This window comes from Grammomys surdaster, unplaced genomic scaffold (assembly GCF_004785775.1).
Source record: "Grammomys surdaster isolate TR1022 unplaced genomic scaffold, NIH_TR_1.0 325, whole genome shotgun sequence".
Lineage (NCBI taxonomy): Eukaryota > Metazoa > Chordata > Mammalia > Rodentia > Muridae > Grammomys > Grammomys surdaster.
Window position 1 is genome coordinate 3,910,305 of NW_021604744.1, and position 6,000 is coordinate 3,916,304.

General features: G+C 41.5%; 1 protein-coding gene across 3 annotated transcripts in view; it reads right to left on the minus strand.

Annotated features, from left to right (window-relative positions):
- Positions 1-6,000, minus strand: part of Magi2 (membrane associated guanylate kinase, WW and PDZ domain containing 2) — a 1,345,877-nt gene that overhangs the window by 1,262,612 nt on the left and 77,265 nt on the right. The window lies entirely within an intron of this gene.

Sequence of the window (6,000 nt, forward strand, 5' to 3'; positions counted from 1 at the left end):
TTTCTAGCGCATGTCTTGAAATCAAATAATATTCAACCTTTTAAACTATACACACGAGGACAATGTAGCATTTCACTTACGTTTTTCGATATCAGTGATGTAAATTATAAAGTAACAATTTTGAACAATAGCATTAACAAAATACAGCATAATCTTCCAATAATTCAATGTGGTAGCAATACTGACATCTTGAACAGCTTATGCTATGCTTCTTCAAAGCTCAGAAACGTTAGAGTTTCCATGGGCATACTCAATGGTTTTTAATGAAGAACTAAAGATATTTTGTTTCTAATTAAATGTTTAAATTAAAACTCACTAGTAAACGAAGAATGAACTCAGGCACCTAATGTCTTAAGTGAAATGACCATCTCCTATCCACATACACCATTAATCAAGTAATTATAATATTCTCTTTGCTTTTTTCAGGAACTAACACAGAGGGTAATCATCTGTGCTCTTTAAGCTATTATTAGGGTACTATACAAATATGGCAATATGCTTATAAATTCCTTATGGAAAAGCTAAACTGCAAGATTCTAAATTACCTCTTGGAGACAGGGGAGAGGAAGAATGGGATGAGGAACTGTGGGAGGACAGATGAGAAAGGGGGTAACAACTGGACGGTAAAAAAAATAAAATTAATAAAAATACTCAGTACCTCATACCAGTCAGAATGGCTAAGATCAAAAACTCAGGTGACTGCAGATGCTGACAAGGATGTGGAAAAAGAGGAACACTACTCTATTGTTGGTGGGATTGTAAACTGTTACAACCACTCTGGAAATCAACTGGTGGTTCCTCAGAAAATTGGACATAGTATTACCTGAGGACCCAGCTATACCACTCCTGAGCATATACCGAAAAGATACTCCAACATATAACAAGGAAATGAGCTCTGCTATGTTCATAGAATCCTTATTGATAATAGACAGAAGCTGGAAAGAACCCAGATGTCCCTCAACAGAGGAATGGATACAGAAAATGTGGTACATTTACACAATGGAGTACTACTCAGCTATTAAAAGCAATGAATTCGAGAAATTCTTAGGCAAATGTATGGAACTAGAAAATATCATCCTGAGTGAGGTGACCCAATCACTAAAGAACACACATGGTATGTGCTCATTGATAAGTGGATATTAGAAAACAGCTCTGAATACCCAAGATACAATTCACAGACCATATGAAGCTCAAGAAGAAGGAAGACCAAAGTGTGGATGCTTTAGTCCTACTTAGAAGGAGGAACAAAATAATCACAAGAAGTATAGAAGTGAGGGACTTTGGAGGGAGACAGGAGGGAGAGTAAAAAAGGGGTGTACAATCACATGTGAGAGGAAACATGGAGATGTACAGAGGGTCAGGAAATTGAACAGAAGTGTGTAGCATTGTGGAATGGGGTACTGGTGTTCGCCATCAGAAAGTCTCAGATGACAGCAAAGAAAGAGGATCCCAGGACCCAACAGGGATGTCATTAGCTGAACTACCCAATAAAGGGGAGAGAGAACCTGTAGAGATCATATCCAGAGGTAAGTCATGGCCTGTTGTTGATGGGACCCACCTATCTCAAAAATTTTAACCCAGAATTGTCCCTGTCTAAAGGAAATACAGGGGCAATGAGTGGAGCAGATACAGAAAGAAAGGTCATCCAGAGACTGCCCCACCTGAGCAATCCTTCTCATATACAGACACCAAATCCAGATACTATTGCTGACGCCAAGAAGTGCTTGCTGAGAGGAGCCTGATATAGCTGTCTCCTGAGAGTCTATGACATAGCCTGACAAATACAGTGGCAGATACTCACAGTCAACCATTGGGTTGAGCTTGGGAAGCCCAATGGAGGATTTTGGGGACGGCCTGAAGGAGCTGAAGGGGTTTGCAACTCTATAGGAAGAACAACAATATCAACCAACTAGACCACCGAGAGCACCCAGGGATTAAACCACCAAAGAGTACACATGGATGGACCTATGCCCCAGCTGCATTTTTAGCAGAGGATGGCACTGTCTGGCATCAATGAGAGGAGAGCCCCTTGGTCCTGTAAAGGCTTTATGTCCCAGTACAGGGGAATGGTAGGGAGGTGAGGTGGGAGTGAGTGCGTGGGAGAGTGAGCACCCTCATAGAAGCAGGAGGAGATAGATGGGAGAGGTGGTTTGTGGAGGGGAAACTGGGAAGGAGGATAACATTTGAAATGCAAATAAATAAAATATCCAATTAAAAATCAAAACTTTTTATATAAAATACAAACAAAAGTTATCTAAAGAAGAAAAACAGTAGCTTATGCTCATACTATTAAGATCTCTCATTATACTGCATCTTATTTTTTCCTGTTTGAATCTAATAACCATTTACTAGAAAATTATATATTAATATGAACATTAATAAATCACCCCCTAAATAGTGAGAATTCATCTGTTTTTTAAAAATATCTGTATTTAAATTCTTCATTTTCTAATTATCTTGTAAATAATTAAAATATTTCTCCCAGATATTAAGAAAATGTATTTCTAGGTTACCTAGAATTAAATTACTGTGTCTGATTAAAAAATAGCAATGAAGCCTATGAGTGAAAATTATCTTCATGTATATAGTGGAGAAGGTAAGTGATGTCTTGGGTAAGTATTGTCTGCTGTTGAGAGGACTATGCTTTCTCGGAACAGGCTGGGTTTGACACACTCAGAGTTTTTCCCTCTTCCCATTGTCCAAGTCATGAGACTTCAGGTCATGTGAGACCCCAGGCAACTGGGAAAAGCTCCTACAGAGGAAAACATTTGTGTGCTAAGAAAAGACCACTTATATCACAAATGTATTTGTGATAATTGTGATCAGAACTTCCATGAACATTCAAGATATTATTGTGGACATTACCAGCCTGGAGTATCCATTTTAATAGCCAACTCTCAAATATTTATTTTATTGTAATGAATAAGAGAAGCTCAATGCATTATGTATATATTCCTTATCCAACAAACTAGAAGAACACTAAACATAAGAATTAATTTTAATTTTCAGATTTTCAATGAGCAAATACACGTAGTAGTAAAAGAGGCATTCCCATATGGCTGCCAATCACCATAGCTGACAAAATTTCCTTTTAGACATCTAAGGGTGCGCGACTCCTAAGCATTAGTGACTTAGTAGAATTAAAACTCAGGACACATTTCCTCAATGGATAGAATTACTGAGCAGAAGAAGATCTTCAGATACAGTTATTCCTTTCCTTAGTTTTTGTTTATTTTGACATTGAGTATATGTAGCTCAGGCTGTAGTCTAACCTTCAACGATGCCCTGGAACATCTACTGACCCTCCTGCCTCACAAGTGCTAGAGTTTCAGCCATGGGCTCAACCTCGGCCAGTGTTCTTTCCCTTAAAGATAAAAATCACCTTGTGTGACTTAATCCAAGTTTGTACTTCTCCTCAAAGTTAGAATTTGGAAGATAAAGTTGTAGAAACATTTTAGGGAAGAATGCTAGTCTTTTATAAATAAAATATTAAAAAGTTAGATAATTAAAGAAATCCTATTTTATTTAGAAGTTATGAACTGCATTCATAAGCTATATAATACTAGAAACTTTACCCTGTGTATGAGATGAAGAAGTGTGGACTGTAGAAAAGATTGTCAAATGTAAAATGGGCAATTTAATAGGTGGTAGTAGAATTTTCTTTCTGTAGCTACTACAGTACATGGCAATTGTTAAATGAGAGCATGCTGGAGCATTATTTAGTGTAATCACCACCTTTCAATACCCAAAGTCCTAGGCATCATTCTCTGTCACTTGAAGATGAAAAAGCACAGCAGGTCAGCAGACACACAGTGTTCTCAGAAAGTCAGAGAGTCTTTCTTACCTCTCCTCCTTGGATCTGACAAAACACTATGCTACACAACTTGTGATAATTTTGCCTACCCAATCTCCACACGACATTTATGTAGGGACTCGTGGCCCAGGATAGACAGACAAATTCACTAAACCTTAAATTTGTTAACATTTGCAGCGAAGGAAGCTTACAAGTCAGCACAACCAATGCAGCTTCAGATTGAGATATATTAATGAGCATCTTCTGGCGACTGTTATTGTTGATTTTATTTACAGAGAACTGTGGTGTAGCATCTTGTCTTCTCATGCTAATTATGTTACCCAAAAACCTGTTTGCAAGAAGGACTAAAGTAAGCCTGTTTCCAGTTGATTTGTGACTGTTCAATAATGTTACCTGTGGTCAATGGCTGGGATGGAAGAAGTGTGACTTATAGGATTTCCAGAAAGAGACTAAGGAATGAGGAAGAGGGATTCTGCCATGACATGGGCAAAGGAGATGGACCACACTGGAAATGTGCAGGAGGGAGAGACAGCCAACATGTAGGTACAAGGGGAAAGCAGCCCCAGGAATGTTCTGTAAATAAAATCAGCAATAACAATCGCCAGAAGGTGGTCATTAATATATCTCAGTCTGCCCAGCAGAGTCCAGGATAGCAAAGATAAACTGTAGATTTAGTAAGTATTAACTCAGGAATATCGGAGTGTCAGACCTTGAAAGGCAGCCTGATTTCTGGTTAAGCACAGGCTAGAAACCACTGGAGAACTCAGGTGAGTCTAAGGGAAGGCAGGCCTTTGGCCACGCCTTCAGACTCTGGGCTCCAGACGTGAGGCTGCAGTCCTCTGTAGATTTGTGTCTTTGAGTCATCTAGCCTCAAGACAGATCTCCATAATAATGAGATACCTAAAGGCCAAAAGGGTTTAGTCAATTAAGTTTTTCTTCCCAGACACTACGCCCTGCAAGAGGTATTTAACCAGGGGCCCACCCCGTGAAACAGAGTAGGGTTTATAATCTACTTTCTGCCATGACAATAAACATCTTAAAACCATGGACTGCTTCTTTTTATTGCCATCGGCCATGGGGAACAATGGAAAAGGCCTTCACTTACAGGGCCTCCATCTAATCTCCTGCAGAAAACCTCTTTGTATTCCCAGTCACAGTCACCACCAACCCAAGCAAAGAAACAGCTGACCTATGTGACAAGCCTAGGACCCTCCCCAGGAGACTCAGTAGCTGGAACTTCTCTCTCCCTGTCCCCTTCTGCCTGGGCCAATCCAGTTCATGGCCCCCACTTTGTTCTTGGCTCTTCCGCAGCTCCCAGCAGCACCTGGGTGCCTGAGAACCAAATGATCCCTGGCCTCCTCATAAGCCTTGGGACTCCTGAGCCAACTCCAACAGTCCCTGGGGACCTCAGACTCTACTCCCCCACTGCCAGAATGGGGTCCTGCAACTTCCCAGAGCCTGACACCTGGCTAGCACCAGCCAGCAGTGAGCTCAGTCAAACCTTCCCAAGGGCCGCCCCCATTCCTGAGTGGCCAGAGCCAGGTGTTAGGGCAGACAGCATCTCCCCACCTCAACCCAATATCAGAGGGGAATGCGTGTTAGCCACATGAAGTTAGGGAGTGGCCTAGTCATTAAGCTGGTTAGGGCATACTAAAAATAAGGCTATGTCAACCACTGGACTGAGTGTGGGGATCCCAATGGAGAAGTAAGGGCAAGGACTGTAGGAGCTGAAGGGGTTTGCAGCCTCATAGGAAGAGCACCAATATCAATCAATGAGACTGCCTAAAGCTCCCAGGCACTAAACCACCAACCAAAGAGCAACAATATCAACCAATGAGACTGCCTAAAGCTCCCAGGCACTAAACCACCAACCAAAGAGTACACACTGGGAGACCTATGGCTCCAGCTGTACATGTAGCAGAGGACTGCCTTACCGAGCATCACTGGGAGGGAAGTCCCTTGATCCTGTGGAGGCTCCATGACCCAGGGTAGGGGAATGCTAGGGCAGTGAGGCAGAAGTGCGTGGGTAGGTGGAGGAGCACCTTCATAGAGGCAGGGGGGAGGTGGGAGGGGATAGGAGGTCTGTGGAGGGGAAAGTAGGAAGGGGGATAACTTTCGAAATGTCAATAAAAATGAAAAAAAATGAAGTTCTTTCTCTCTCTCTCTCTCTCTCTCTCTCTCTCTCT